General features: G+C 53.6%; 1 protein-coding gene across 1 annotated transcript in view; it reads left to right on the top strand.

Annotated features, from left to right (window-relative positions):
* Positions 1-15,559, top strand: part of RNF220 (ring finger protein 220) — a 329,212-nt gene that overhangs the window by 189,336 nt on the left and 124,317 nt on the right. The window lies entirely within an intron of this gene.

Here is a 15,559-nt window from a genome sequence, read left to right as displayed (position 1 = left end):
GACTCGGCTCCCATTTAAGAAAATGGAGATTTTGCCTTTCATTCTAAGCTACCTCCCCCGTCAGTGTTGTATCTGAGCACCTCACCACAGTCTTCATTGCACGACAACGCTCCTGTGATTTAGGGCAGTACTTGTAAACACACACACACACACACACATTCCGAGATAGGGCACATAGAGAGAGTCTGTGGTGCATGAGGGAATTGAACCTCTGTCTCCAAAGTTGCTAACCAGTACACCATCCTTCCTCTTTTCACATGTGAGCATCCCAGAGTGCCCTGTTTGATCTATGACTGATTTCTTTGTTCAAAGATTCTGGTGAGGATATAAGCCACAAAAACAAAGTGTGAATAGTTTGTACCTGTCAGCAGAATCCCAAGGTAAAACTCCACCTGCCCAGCAATCCGCTTGATAGTCTGCTAGCTGACCACTGGGCTGAGGGGAAATGTACCCGGCACTGGTTTCCCCTTGGTGTGCTGACTCCCCTTAATGCTTTTTACATGCAGTCTGATGGTAAAAGGGTGGGCTTATTTTATTTATAGTTTATACTTAGGGGCCGGTCACAGCAGAGCTGGCTACTGTGAGATTTCAATTTTGCATCTAACTCTTGGCATCTCGTGATCTTCTGCGCTGTCCATTCTTTATTTGTGTTCCATCTTGTGCGAACTTTCCATGCTGAGAATGCGTAACTGCAGGGGCTCTTTGAAGGCCTTTTGCTGTAGAACAGGAACTGGAATTCTCTTTAAACATGTGGGCCTGCTTTTTCAAGCCAGGGCCTCTCCTTGTAAACATGCTGTTGTGTTGTGTGTGAGTTTCCCATGCAAAGCTAACATTTGCACATGCACTTGGCATTTGTGCTCACAGGTCCTGTTCGCTCATGTAGAGTCTATCATTAGTGATTGCATATGAGTGTGAGCAGCAATTCCACGTGCAAAACCTAGACGCAGAGTTGAGGTCATTTTAAAAAGGTGGATTTTGCACTGGCAATAAGCTTGTAAGTGTCATCACTCATCCAAACAGGCATCAGAAACTTGTCATGTGATCTACGTATCCAATCAGAACACCTCAAATTTTGAATACCAAATACTTGGTCTGCCTTCTGCTAAGATTTCAGGTGCTCATTAAATCGTGTTTTAAAAATTTTTGTCACAGACACCCCCTGAAAATGATTATGTGACCCCCAGGATGTTAAAAAAATATACCCAACACATTTCAGTGACAGTAATCAGGCATCTCAGGCCATTAGCGTCCTCCTGGAGACTGACTCTTGTGTGCGTTTGTCAGGTGCATTCAGCCTGGAGGTACAACTAATGCAAAAATGCTGCTTAGCTGCATTACCTGGGTTCTCAACCTGGGAGTCAGGACCTCCCGCTCTTCCCTTATTGCTAAATGGCAGTGGGACCAGAGGTGTTCTGAGGCTGCCCCAGTAGGGGATGGATTGAGAACCATGCCTTCAGTATGTTGGCTTTGATAGTAAACTCCATGGGGCAGGGAACTGGGTTTGCGGAGCATCTGCCAGAGCTTGGCTATGAACACAATGTAAATAATGAGTGGAGAAGCACCATGCCAGTGCTAAGCCATAGAAGTCCACACGATATTAGCTGTCACCTGTTTGCGTGTCATGCCCAGATCCACACAGGGAGCAGCTGCCCTTTTGTCTCTTGGAGCCTTTGGTCCTTTGTTTTTCAGGCCCAACAACTGGGGTATTTTTATAGTCTTAAATCTCAGTGGATATTTTTGTATCTAAGTAAAAATGTTTGGACAAGTTCTAGGAAGAATATGACATTGGAAAAAAATCTTTTTCTTTCTTTCTTTCTTTCTTTCTTTCTTTCTTTCTTTCTTTCTTTCTTTCTTTCTTTCTTTCTTTCTTTCTTTCTTTCTTTCTTTCTTTCTTTCTTTCTTTCTTTCTTTCTTCCCCTTCCAGCCGATCTCAAGGCTCTCTCCATTCACAGGTTTCAGAGTAGCAGCCGTGTTAGTCTGTATTCGTGAAAAGAAAAGGAGGACTTGTGGCACCTTAGAGACTAACCAATTTATTTCAGCATAAGCTTTCGTGAGCTACAGCTGTAAGCTGTAAGCTAAGGTGCCACAAGTCCTCCTTTTCTTTTTTTTTGAATTCACAGTAGTTCTTCCTCAAGGTGAAATGAAGGCGCTGGGTTGTATTTGGTGCCGCGCTGTGGGGGGCTAGGGAGGGGACAGCAGGGAGGGTGCCACGCAACAATGCAGCCTGATCTAGTGATTAAACAAAGGGATTCAGCCAACATGTGTAAAATTAAGTGATCAAGAGTTGATTACAGAGTGCATTGATTGTGTACTGATGGATTAAACAGAGTCGTGCTTGGGATGCGATTTTCCGAGCCAGCGAGAGAGAGTGCAGGCAATTGACGTGCTGGCCAGAAGGACCTGCTTCTCCCAAGCCCCGGCTTTTATACATTCTCCGGATAAATCTGCAGAGAGGCCCATGGAATTATAATCGATTATCCATTTCTCAAAGTCACTTAAGGGCCCTGAGCTACAAGCTAAAGTGCCGGTGCGGCGAAGAGGCATTGGGTATGCGCCGGCATGTGCGGGGGCTGGCGCGGGGGGAGAATGTGGCAATGACCCTGCCTGCTGCAAGCTGATGAATCTATTTTCTTGTAGGAAACAGTTTTGACAGTTCAATATCTGTGTTTTCGATATGTGCCCCCCCCCCCCGCACGCGCCCGAGGGAGGAGGGCACGAAGCAGGAAAGGGGGTAGGAGGGGACAGGAGGCAGGAAAAGACTCTGCCCCGTCACCCTTCAAATTATAGGCATATCAGTTTATCACCAACCTAACAGGCTGCCCTCCAAGTCAAGGACACGGCGCTGCAAGCCTGCCTGCAAGGATGCGCTGTGGGAGAGGGATGGGGTTGTGGGAAAAGGGGCTGGAGCTTTGGCACAGCTTGCACGGCTCCAGGCTGCAGGCAGGCACAGGGAAGGAGAGCGGGTGCTAATCACCCCTTCCCAAAGAGGGACAGGACTTTTCCTGGGTTCTCATTTGAAATCAATGGAAGAATGCAGAGTCCCCATTTGCAGGCTGCTTCTGTCTCTGCGGATGCGCTCAATTCCTTTAGTGGGCAATCCAGAGACGCGGGGAGACCAGGACTCGGCTACCTGGTGCTCAGCGCCTCGACAGCTGGGCACCTCATGATTCCTTTTAAATCTGCCCCATGGGCTCTAGAGAAGAGCCCAGATAGCACCTCAGTGAGAGCCCTGGAAATAACGAGATGGACAAGTTCCCGTCTAGACCCTCCCTGGAGCCGATGCAGGGTCATTCCCCTGCAGGACATTTTGCTAGTGGCTGCATCCAGAGTAGTTTTTAAAATGGGGTTTCCTCCTTATATCAAGCAATTGACATGGAGACCAGCACCCATCTAGGCGCTGGTTAATTTGCCTCAATTCCCTTAGCCTGTGGCTACCATCTGCTGGCTCCTGGACCAGTGTCACTGTCATTTGAAGGGGTACCTGTGCTGCTGTTTCCATGGCAAAGCGACACTTGGGCCCCTTAATGGTTTTGGCCTCACTGAGCCCCCTGCAAAGTCTCATTAGCTCCTTTGGACAGATGGGGAATCAGAAGGGACGGCCAACGTTTTCAAAAGTGGCCGCTCATTCTGGGTGTCTTGAGTCCCCTTGAGCCTGGTTTTCAGAGGCGCTAAGCCCTGACTTTGGCTGGAATTGTGGGTGCTCAGCACCTCCTGCAGCCCCAGGCGTCTCCAGTGGGACTCCCCAAAATGGAAGCACTCAGAGCTAGTGGGAACTTTGGAAAATGAGGGCCTACGTGAATTGCTCAAGGCCACAGAGTCAGTATCAGAGCAGGAGCTCCTGGCTCCCAGATCTGGGCTTTTCCCAGGCCTCCCCGGATCAGCACACCCTGAATAGTAAGGGGTGTGAGCCCAGGAGAACCCAGCAACTGTCCAGGATTGGAAGGAGTGGCCACAAACACACTTTTGCGTCATTCAGCCAGCTCTGAGAACGACAGTCTCACAAGCTACCGCTGGAAAGGGGCGGGATATCCACACGGAGGTAACGTGGGCCAGCAGAGGACCCAAGCGGCAGATGGCATGTGCATGGGGATGTGCCAGCCCCAGTCAGAAAACGGATTCCCAGAAAGATGCCAGCCCTGAACCAAGAGTCTGAGATGCCGTTTGCTCAGAGGCTCCCTACCTCTGTGACCTGAGAACTGCTCTCCTACTCTGCAGGGTGCCTTCTTGTCCTTCATTCCAGCCTCTGAGAGTGCTTCCTGGCCAGGCGCGGAGGCCTCTACATTAAACGTCCACCTCCTGCCTCTAGCTCCTACTGCCATTGCCTCTGTGGAACGGACGGAGGAATTTTGGCCCAGATCCATCTCACCTTGGCCCAAGAACAAGAGACCAAACCCAGAAAATTAAACTGGGTCCTCCCGCCTGGGCAGTGCAGCTGAGCAGACCCACCCAACCCCCAGCTGGGTCTGCAGGTGCCGTTGCTCAGTGGTGTGGCGGACGAGGTCATGAAAGTAACCCTGGTGATGAGTGGAGGTTCCTCCATGGCCTGTGGCTCTTCATGATCAAAAAACAAGCTGGCTGGGGACAGTTGCCCGGCCGACATCTCTGGAGACTAAAATTCCTCCCTCCACGCGCTAATGGCAGCTGCCTCTACTTGCCCCAGCCGGAGTGTGAAGGAGGACAGGTGGCATTCATCCTTGGCCTCACAGGAGGGACTGTCAGCAAGGGGACCCACGGCTTTTATATCACAGACACCTGCCCCCTGAGGTCTGAGCCCCACCTTGCTTCACGAGGGGCCACGAAAACGGCCTCTCATACCAACAACTTTTAGTCACCAATGAGCTGGAGCCAGGCTGGAAACGGCAGCCCGAGAGGTGAAAGGTCCACATCCCATTTCCCACCCCCAGAGACACCCAGCGAATGGTTGCTCCACACCCCTGCTATAGGCTTTAATTATTGTCCTGGAGTCTCCTGTAGTTTGCCCCGCTGAAGATCTCCCGCCTGAATTTGACAACCAACCCCTGACTCAGGAAGGGACTCCCCATGGGGGCACTGTCTTCTGCTGTCCTAGCCAGAGGCGCTGCGGTCAAGCGGAAAAGAATCAAATGCACCCTGTCAGCAGAGTACACCTGGAAAGCCAGGTGCGGGGGAGGAAGTCACTGAGAAACCCGTCCCCCCATTTCTCCTGGCAAGCCCACCTGGACATGAGATCCCAGCCCCACTGACGTTCGTAGCAGAGCCCCCACTGACTTCAGTGGAGTCAAGGCTTTGCTCGGGGTGTGTAAATACTTTGGTGCTGAGGCAGCTAGTTAGAGAAGATGGGGGGGCTCCCTTTTCCCTAGCCTCTGAGCTCTGCTCAGCGCAGAGGAGGGGAGAAGTCAGCTACAGCTCCCCGATCCAGTGCCAGCCTGACTGAACCCCCAGTCTCAGCCAGAGAAGCCAGCACAGGATCAGTTTAGCTCTGCTCCACTCCTGAAATCGCCCCTATCTGGACAAGAGGCACCTCCTCCAGATTTACAGCAGTGGAGAGTTCACCGGCCCATGGGGAATTCGCTGCCGGCCATTGACAGAACACGGCACCCCTGTTGCCACCCACACAACGCAGTCTGGTCTTGGGGCGCTGAGAGATGTAGGCCAGGCAGGGGAAAAGCGGGACAAGCCAATAACCAGGGGAAACTAGGACAGGCTCCAAGTTTCTTCTTAACATTTCTCTTTCTTGCCTGTAAATCTAGGGGATGCGTTGCTGATTCACTCTGGTGCGAAGCCGCTCCTTGTGCCAAGTACAAAAGTAGCAGTGGTCCGATGGGGCAGCAGTCTGTCCCAGCTCCGGTGGCCTTTCCCTCCCTTCTCCTTCCCAGCCCAGCCACACTCTCCCTTTCCTCCTCTCTTTTCTTTCCGCGGCTTGCGTTCCTCTCATCGAGAATTCATTGTCTTGTCAGCCTCTAGTTAGCTGGCGTGCGTGCGAATCATAAATTACACCGCCCGGGCCTTTCTGCTCTGCTTCAGCACAGACAAAAAGATTGCACTCCATCACCGTGTCGCCCGGCTTTTAGTGGTATTGATCAACGCGGGCCCCCCCGCTTTTCATTTTAACCGAGCCGGTTAAGTGCAGTATCTTATTTTGTGCTGGGACAAATGAAAAGAATATTAGCAAGGGCTGAAATATATCTCTTTTTTATCTCTCTGCTACTTTTTTATTGAATCTTTCTGAGTAGGTGGCTTTCCGCAGGATGACAGCCTCATGACAGGCTCCTCATTAGAGCTCAGACAGTAATTGTGATGCATTTCCCTGCGCGGCCTTTTCACTTCTTCCCCCCCACCCCTCCCCTCTCCCTTTTCCCTGATTTGTAAAGTGATTGGATGTACAGACTCACTCCGTTTCTTAAATTATTGCCCAGTGTAATCCATCTTCCTCTCTCCTGCGATGGGCAGCTGTGCTCTCTGCAGATTGAGCGCAGGGGCTTTGGGTTCTCTTCCCCACCCAGGGGTTTCTTGCGCCTTCTGGTACTGGCCACCTAGCTGGACCTGGGGTCTGATCCGCTTGGGCAGTTCCTGTGTTGCTCAGCTCACCCGATGTGGAAGCTCTATAGAAGTACCAAGCATTATTATAATCTGAGGCCATCACATATAGTCACTTTGGACCAGCTCCTCATCGGGTGCTAATTGGGTTTGTCCCAGCTGAGCATCGGGGCCTTCCAGTTAAATGGCCCCATCTATCCAGAGCAGCAGTTGCACTAGTGACCCACCTGTGCAGTGCAGGAAGATGGAAACAAACAAGTGCAGCAATAAAATCAGTATTTTAGCAACCTTTTCCCCATTGGAGCCCTCCATAGCCCTCCTGTCCCAAGAGGAACCTAGATGTTGTCTCGGTAAATCAGAGCCTTAGCTAGATAAGCTACAAAGGGAGGATCGGGTTAGGGTTGCGGCACTGCACTGGGCCTCAGGAGACCTGGATTAAATTGTCAGCTCTGTGTGACCTTAGGCAAGTCATTTAATTTCTCTGGGCTTCAGTTCCCCCATCTGTAAAATGGGGAGAATGCCTCCTTTCACCCACCCTTTCTGTCTTCTGCCTTCCTATTCAAGACGGTTTCTGCTGGGGTCCTCTCACTGCTCCGGTAATGAAATGATTAATACTAACAAGTGACTCCTGTAAAGATTTTTTAAATCAAAACCAGCTCTCCCACCTCCCCAGAATTCATGTGCAGTTCAGGCTCAGTTATCCACGGCAGGGTCTGTTGGTCACATGGAGAACCCCCTGGGGGAGGATCTGAACGTACTTGCTGAGTGCCTGGCGTTTGGATAGTTGAGGTCAGAGTGTGCGTGCTCGCAGGGCTAGATTCTGAGCTGTTAGATGGGGCTGTGTTGATCTGGAGTCACCTTGCTGCCCTCTGTGAAGTGACTGCAGGTTTACACCTATCTAGCTGAGATCAGGTCTGGCCATTGGGAGCTGGTTCTCCTTTGACTTGCACCTGGTGCGTTCCCTTCCCCCAGCGCAAAACGGGTAGCACTTTGCCTGTGTGTTGGTGATGGCACAAGGTGTAAGGCTGTGGAGCATCAGGCCCTTGGTCTTTCTGCTCCTGACCCAGCACCTGCTGATGTTGATGGTCATTGAAACAGCCCCTTTGGTGCTGCTGCCTTGCCAGGCCCTGCCCGTCGGCTGGGATGAACCTCAGAGGGCTCTGAACCCGACAGAGCTCAGCACACAGACTGTCTGAGGACCAGGAGAGGAGTGAGCAGGGGCGGGGCCGGGGAGGAGGCGGAGCAGGGGGTGGAGCCAGGGAAGAGGCGGGGCAGGGGGTGGGGTCGGGGAAAGAGGCGGGGCAGGGGTGGGATCTGGGGGAAGAGGCGGGGCAGGGGGTGGGGCCGGGGGAAGAGGCGGGGAAGGGGTGGAGTCTGGGGCATTGCCCCGGGACAGCACTGCCCTCTGGCCCCTGATTCATCAGGCCTTGCTCTGAAACTGACTCAGAGCTGAGCGTCCTGATCCTGCGATGTGCTGAAGCCGCGAACATTCACCACCACCCAGAATCGGGCCCAAAGGGAGGTACTGGAAACCCCACAGAGACAGTGCTCCGTCCCTAAAGCAGGACAGTAAATAGCCTGGTATGATCCAAATCCACAGACAGGGATATGCTGATTAGAGAATAAATACGGAAGGCAAAGATCAACATTATTCATGTTCTGTCACTTTATTACCAAACAGTTTCTGCTTCCCCACGTCTTTCTGCCTGGTCGCAGATACTCTGTGCTGACACATAAACCATCTCCTCTTCAATCGCCGTGTTCTTTCCGCCGCCCAGCAGCCCACCACAGCCCCGTCACCACCACTTACTGTCACTGCCGAGCTGTTTGCAATGGACGGCGTTGCCCAGTTCACGGGGAGGAGGGCGAGCGTTTGCCTGCTTCAGAGCTAATATGGGGCTTGCTTTGAATGATTGTTTTGTGAGCTGGAAGGAAAGGAGGCCTGTCACGCACGATACCTGCTATCAGGACACAGATAACACCAGGCCCATCACAGAGCAGAAACGAATTGCTGCGGAGCCATGTGTAGGCGTGCGTGGGGGGTGCAGGAGAGGCGCTTGCAGCCGTGACACCCCCAGGGAGGCTGGGGCACTGTGACCCTTCCCACCCACCTGTTTTCGGTGCAGCCCGAGAGGCGCAGCATAAACTGTTGCACCTCGGGTCCCAGCGTGGGGTTGTTTTTATTCAGAGGCGTTTCAGGTCAAATGATTTTGATTGATTTTAAGCGACAGAGGCGTCTTTAGAAAAAAGGAAGGCGGAAATAAGAAAAGGAAACGGAGGAGTGGTCTCCGTTGCACTCACGCGCCTGGAACATGGCTTGGGCTGACGACAATTAAATGCGGGGAAGGCGTTTTCTGATCATTAAGACGTGTCAGTGGGAGAAAAGCAACTGGGCACAACTGGTGATGCGATCTCTAGGGAGGGGGTCGGAGCCCTATTGCTGGGGCACTTCAAAGTAGAATGGGCAAAACACGAGCAAATAGCCTGGAGCGAACAGCCCTGCTTTTCCTCCTGGCTGCCCCTGCCCACCTGAACATACCATAGGGGCCCCAATTTACACCCCTAGACAGGGAGACCCGGAGAGACGCATTGGCTGGGGCAGGGGCTAGATGAAGGGGTGGTAGTTCCAAACAAATAATCCAGTTGCAAACAATTTATTCAACTAATTTTGCATCTTATTGTGTTCCCGGAATGAACCGATGCGTGATTCTTCTCAAGTTTGTTTATTCAAAGTTGCGTGTGAATTTCTCTTACCCAGTGGCTGCCTCATTCCGTAAGTCACATGGAATTGTTTTTGTTTGCTGACTGGACGACGGTCATTCTGGTCTAACACCCACCGAAAACGAATTCCCGGTTTTGCTTTCTGCGTGCACTCTGGGAGGGGGGAGTTTGAAGTTGACTTTCCTTGGTGCCAGTGCTAATAACACGTGACCCACCAACATTCGCAGACCCAAAAAGGGTCAGAGTCCGTCACAGCAAATGTATGTGAGGATCTAGCCAATGTTTCTAGGACATCGTTTGCAGTGTTCTCCCAACGCTTCCTAGCGGGGCTGTTCCCAGCTGTCCTTTTGCTGATCTTTCTATTCTCGGGTTTTGTGCTGCTGGCCATCACGGCGGGATCTGAGCCACTCCCACCTAAAGTACCATAGAAATAGCAGAGTTCCTGGGGCCTTTGTGGGGTCTGTGGCTCTTCTCTGTGCGTCTAAATTAGTCTAGGCTTTTCTGTAGTGCCCTAGTGGCCTCGTCTCTTCTCCCGTCCATCTTTAGCTCAGGTAGATCTGATCTGCCTGCGGCTCCGGGAGCTGAGGTGCTTTAGTTGTCCATTTATATGACATGGATATTTATCATATTTAGGATTCCTGGCCCTGGGGAGCGGGGAGGGATGGTTTAGCGGCTAGAGTGGTGTGGGGAAGGGCTGGGAGTCAGGACTCCTGGGTTCTTTTTCCAGATCCAGGAGAGAGTGAGATCTGGTGCTTGGAGCAGGAGGCTGAGAGTCAGTTGTAGGCCAGTCATTGCCTCATTGTGAGATTCATTTCACCGCGGTATGCCTCTGTTTCTCCATCTGTGCAGTGGGGATAGTGACACCAACCCACCCTTGCAAAGTGCTCTATGACCCAGGGAGGTGCTGCAGAACTTCCTGGAGGCTGCATGGCTCCCATCATGACGCGCTAGGGACAGTGACTGCATCGTGTGTTTAGCTGGCTGCTCGACCTGGGTGCTGATCCGGCCTAGCTCGGAGCTCCCCGGTCTGGTGCAATCCCAGTTGTTACTCCTGCTATTTGGGATCTGGTGAGAATGCTGCGTAGGAACCCAGCTCATCCTTCACCATGGGGAAGGGCAGGTGGGAATTCAGCCGTAGGTCTCAGCTGCCTTATATGAGTTATTGGTGAGTCATCTAACCCCCACCAGTAGCTTCCATTGCATTACCCTTTTTTTCAAAGCTAAGTGGAGGAACTTTTACTTGGTGTTCGGGGGCGATTTACAGCTCAGATGGAGCTGAAAGAGACTGAGAACTTCACTGTCCAAAGTCTCTGAGAGGAGGAGTCGCTTCCTTTGCATTTCTCTTGCTGTTTGCACTGAAGGAGTTTCCTTTGGTTGTTCTTTTTAGAGTCACTTCAGCAACATACTTACACAGCTCTGCCGGTGCCCCTCAATCCCGACCCGCAGCCCCCTGGTATCCCAGCCCTGAACCTCCCCCCACAACAGCTTTGACGATGCCCCTTAGTCCTGACCCACAGCCCCCTGGTATCCCAGTCCTGCCGGTGCCCCTCAATCCCGACCCGCAGCCCCCTGGTATCCCAGCCCTGAACCTCCCCCCACGACAGCTCTGACGATGCCCCTCAGTCCTGACCCACAATCCTCTCTGCTATTTCAGCTCAGTCCCTGACGATGCCCCTCAGTCCCGACCCGCAGCCCCCTGGTATCCCAGCCCTGAATCTCCCCCCACAACAGCTCTGACGATGCCCCTCAGTCCTGACCCACAACCCTCTCTGCTATTTCAGATTTAATTGTTGGGCACGGGCTGCATTTGTGTCTGTTTTATAGCAACGGAGCTCGTCAGGGACTGAGCTGCGATTGTCAGACTCATTTCACAGATATCTAAGCTATGTTCAGAGCCCAGGGACCCGATCCTGCTTTCAGTCATGGTGGTGTCAATCTGGGGAATAAGCGGATTTGCTCTAGATTTACATCGATGTAACCAAGACAAGGATCTAGCTCCCAGTCTCCAGAAGGGAGAGGAGGGCGCATTACTATTAATCCAGTAGCCACCTGGGTTGTGATCCATTTGCAAGCTCCCTCTGAAGGGGCCTGTGGAAAAATTCCACAGCGCAGGGGTTCATTTGTGTATCAAGAACTCTCTGCTTTCAGGGCAGGAAATATTCAGTTTCAACACTTACAGTTAAACATTTGCTCGGAGCCTGAGAGACCATGCAAACAGCAGGAGAGCCCAGGGTCTGCCTTTTCATCTCTCTGGCACTAGCCAGCGACGGGGAACGCAGCAGAGTGGAGGAAGGTAAACACTGGAGCAGAGCCCTACAGCTTGACAAGGGACCGAAGGGGGGAGAGAGAGGCAAGGAAAACAAAAACACAGCTGCCAAAAACAAACCCTGAAAAGAGCCGTTCATGGTCTCCCAGGAGCAGGCTTGGCACAGAGAGCGGAGCTGGGGGCACCGGGCAGGTCCGCATGGGCAGGCAGGTCTGACCCAGGATGGGAACTCTGGGCAGCGCCTGTCACAGGTAGATGCCCTCTCCCCTGCCCCCCCAGTGGAATAGATTTACCACCCTAGCTCAGTTCAGAGGTGGCTTCTGAGTTTCAGTGGTGTGGGCTGGGTCAGTTACCAGCTTGAGATCCCAGAGCCGGACTCACTCCTTCGTGGTGGTGAGTGCCCTGCCAGCCCCTACCTATGGATTGGACTGATGCCAAGCTAAGGATGTCTCTGCCTTCCTTTGCCCCTCCAAAAATGAAAGCTGCTGCACTCAGGATTCGCTGCACCCTGCTCTCGCATTGCACGATGCCCAGGCTTCATCCCCAGACAAGAGACGAGATCAAAGGGTGGGAGTCCGGCTGGCCCTGAGGCCAGGGAATATGGTCCGGGGTGTGTTCTCAGTTGGCCTCGTGCACAGACAACACATCTTTGGCCTCAGGAGCGCGAGTCCTGCAGGCCTGGGAGCCGTGTGTAGGAGTCAGAATGGGTCCCCTCCCTGCGGCTCATAGTGAGTCTGGCAGCTCCTCTGAGCAGTGGCCGAGTCTTTCCCTCTCTGCCATGAAGCCCCAGCGCAGCAATCAATCACACTCCTGCGCAGCTGTGTGTCATAGGCCCCGCGCTGCTGAACCCTGATGGAGGACCCCCCCCGACAGCGCCAGCGGCAGGCGCCTGTGCTCACCGGAGCAGGAGGGTGGGAGCCCTCGCCCCGCTGTCCCCACCCTGGTCCGAGGTGGGACAGCGTGCAGCGCAGGGACAGCTGCCCCGTGCTTGGTTGGCACAGATTTGTTTCAGTTCAGTCAGAGTAGCTGGCAGCTAAGGGGAGCACTGCTCATCCTCCTGCCGGCCTGGCCTGAGGGGGCTGCTGGACCCTGGACAGGGAGGCTGGGCTTGGGAACACAGGGCCCGATCCAGCGCCCAGTACAGTCGATGAGAGTCTTTCCATTAATGGCAGTGGCGTGTGGCCCAGGCCCTGGAAGAAGGGGGCGGTCTCCCGGCAGAGGGGAAGCCTCGTGGCCCCTTGGAGGCCAGGCAGGTTCCGTTTCATAGCCCCCGGCCTTCGAGTCAGGATCCTGCAGCCCGCAGCTCTGGTCTGTGCTGGGGAAGAGGAGCCAGTTTAACCCGCAGCTGCCTTCAGGACGCGCAGCCCAAGGAAGCTAATTGCGGGGCAGCCGCCCGCGGGCAGCCAGCGTGCTGCCGACACAGAACGGGTGAAACAGGCTGGTCGGTTGAGGGTAGCAAAGCCGCCCCCTGGCACGTGATGGGCTCCTTTTGCTTTGGCTTCTTCAGGCTGCTGCCCCGTTGCCCACCGTAGCAGTGCCGCTGCCCCATGGCCCCGGGTGACTTTCCCTCCTTCGCCCTAAAGGCCCCCCGGGCTCGGCCCTGAGAGCACGGCTGGAGACGGTGGCTCAAGAGCGTCCCTAGTGGCGATGGCAGGAAAGGGTGCCCGCCCCATCCCAGCGCATCTGCTACCGTTCTGCGTCCCAGACAGCCTAGGTCTCGGAGGGCGCACGCCCAGCGCAGGCGGATGGGGAGGGGATCCAGGAGGGCAGCATGTTTACCCAGTGGGGACCCAGCAGGATTTCCCGTCCGCTCGAAGACGGCCTGTTTATTTTGGGAGGGAGAGTCAGACAACGCCATTGTTTTGTTGCTGGGGCTAACGTTATAAATAGCAGGCGGTGGGGGTCCCTCCCGGGCTATTTCAAGCCCCCGCCACACAAAAGTGGAAAGGCTCCAACAGGAAGCTGGAATTGCTCAAATGCCGGCCTTTCCCGCCAGGGTCAGCGCACGCTGGTTGTTTGGCTCCAGTTTGGTTTTTGGGCATTATTTAAACATGACAGACTGAGGAGAGAGCTTCTGTCTGAGAGAGGGGGAGACATCCTAGGATAGCAAAGCTGCATGTCTGCAAATCTGCCGGGAGGGGAGTGGGGTACACTGGGTGGAGCAGGGAAGCGTGGGAGAGGGGTCAGAGCCCTTGGAGTCTGTTCTGGGCTGGAGGCAGAAATTGTGTCTCGTGGCTAGAGAGGGGCTGCGAGTCAGGACTCCTGAGTTCCCTGCCTGGCTTTGGGATGGGAGTATGAGCTAGTGGTTAGAGCAGGAGGGGCTGTAAGGAGTCAGTGGATTCATGGTGTTGTTCCGATCTCTGGCTCTGACCTTGGGCAAGTCCCTCTCGCTGTCTCCATTTCCTCATGGGAAAAGTGAGATACTATATACCTGCCCCACAGGGGGCTGGGATCTAATTAACGGCTTTTCCTAAAGTGCTTTGCGAGCCCCACGGAAGCACCATCACTGGCTATTTGTGCCCTTCAAAGGCAAGGAGGAGCCAAGGTTAGTCACAAACTTATTTCAGACCTTGCCTCTCGTTAAATCTGTGCACAGGCTGTTTATACGGTGAGCAGCAGGAACCCAGTAAAGCTGCCTGCGCCCACATTTCATTTTTTGAGAAGGTCTCTTCCTTTAACGGGCATTCATTGAGCTGGGCTCCGCTGTTCTCAGGAGCCATAAAATGGCACCTTTTGGCTGGTGATTGGAAGGCCACGTTGCATGCAGCCCCTTGTATCCAGCGCAGACTGCTTTATTGTGCATTACTGCCTCTCGCCTGGATTTCACCAATTTGATCCGTGTCTAATACATAAATAAATAATCCAGCAGGAGGGTTCACATTAGATGACAACAGGCAGCCATAAAGCACGCTTCCCCTGGCAGGAGTGCTCAGACCTGGACTCGGCACGCCCCCTTATGAGCGCAGTCGCTAATACAGCTGGGAAACCGGGATTTGGAGGCCGTTGGGGTTTTCTCCTTTATTGTAGCTTCATTGTTTGCTTTAGAGTTTTATTTTATGTTAAATAGGCGCTGTATATTCCTAACAGAGGGGGCAATAAAGTTTCTGAGCTGGAGGAAATTGGCTTAGGAACAGGGACTTAAACAGAGAAAACTGGTTGTGCAGTGAAAATAGAAAGGCAGCATTCTCAGGCCTGGGGCGAGCCGCAAGAGTTTTTCTGAGCTCTCCCCAGTCTGATCCTGCAGGGTTCTGAGCGCCCCCAACTCCCAGGGAAGTCGGAGACACTCAGCACCTCCCATTATCGGGCCCCCGATAACATCAACCTATGGGGAGACGAACCACATGAGATCGAACAGATTCCTGGTGTGACTCAGTGAACTTCAGCACGGCGAAGCCAGGATCTGGCCCGTGACCTTTCCAGTGGGCTGCCAGCCTTCCTCCTGGAGCGCTGGGGAGCAGCCTGAGCGGAGCTGCTGTCAGGAAGCCAGGCAAGGCGTGTGGCCATGGCCGCGGTGCAGCACTCCAGGGAGCGCAGGGTGGGATTCAGTAATGGGGAGCTGCTGCAGAGCAGAAGGGAGCCCCCGCCAGGCTCCCACATGGCACTGAGCTCTCCTTTTATAGGTTGTTACTGGACATGTGGGGTGGGCAGGAGGGAGAGGCGTGTGCTCTGAGTCCGGAGCTGGAACAAGCCAGGAGCTCCGGGGGTTCTTCTCCTCTCACCACAGGAAATGAGAAATTCCCATGGCCTTCAGTGGGACTTACTCATCTCTGAGGGGTTGGGGAGAAAGAACAGTGCCCTGGGTTGTAAGCCGCTCTGCCACTGCCTCACTGCATGGGCTGGGGGAATTCCCCTCTCTGTACATTGGGGTTAATGATCCTGGCCCACCTCACACAGGGGCTGTCGGGCTTAACAATAGTAATTAGCACTTTATCGTCCGTCCATCTCCAAGTGGCAGAGCAATGGCGTCATTCCACATTTTATAGATGGGGAGACCAAGGCAGAGAGCGGGGATAAGGTCCTGCCCTAGGCCACACAGGGACGCAATGGCAGAGCCAG

Source organism: Lepidochelys kempii, chromosome 8 (assembly GCF_965140285.1).
Source record: "Lepidochelys kempii isolate rLepKem1 chromosome 8, rLepKem1.hap1, whole genome shotgun sequence".
In the NCBI taxonomy this organism is placed as follows: Eukaryota; Metazoa; Chordata; order Testudines; family Cheloniidae; genus Lepidochelys; species Lepidochelys kempii.
This window is presented reverse-complemented; position numbering and strand designations above follow the sequence as displayed.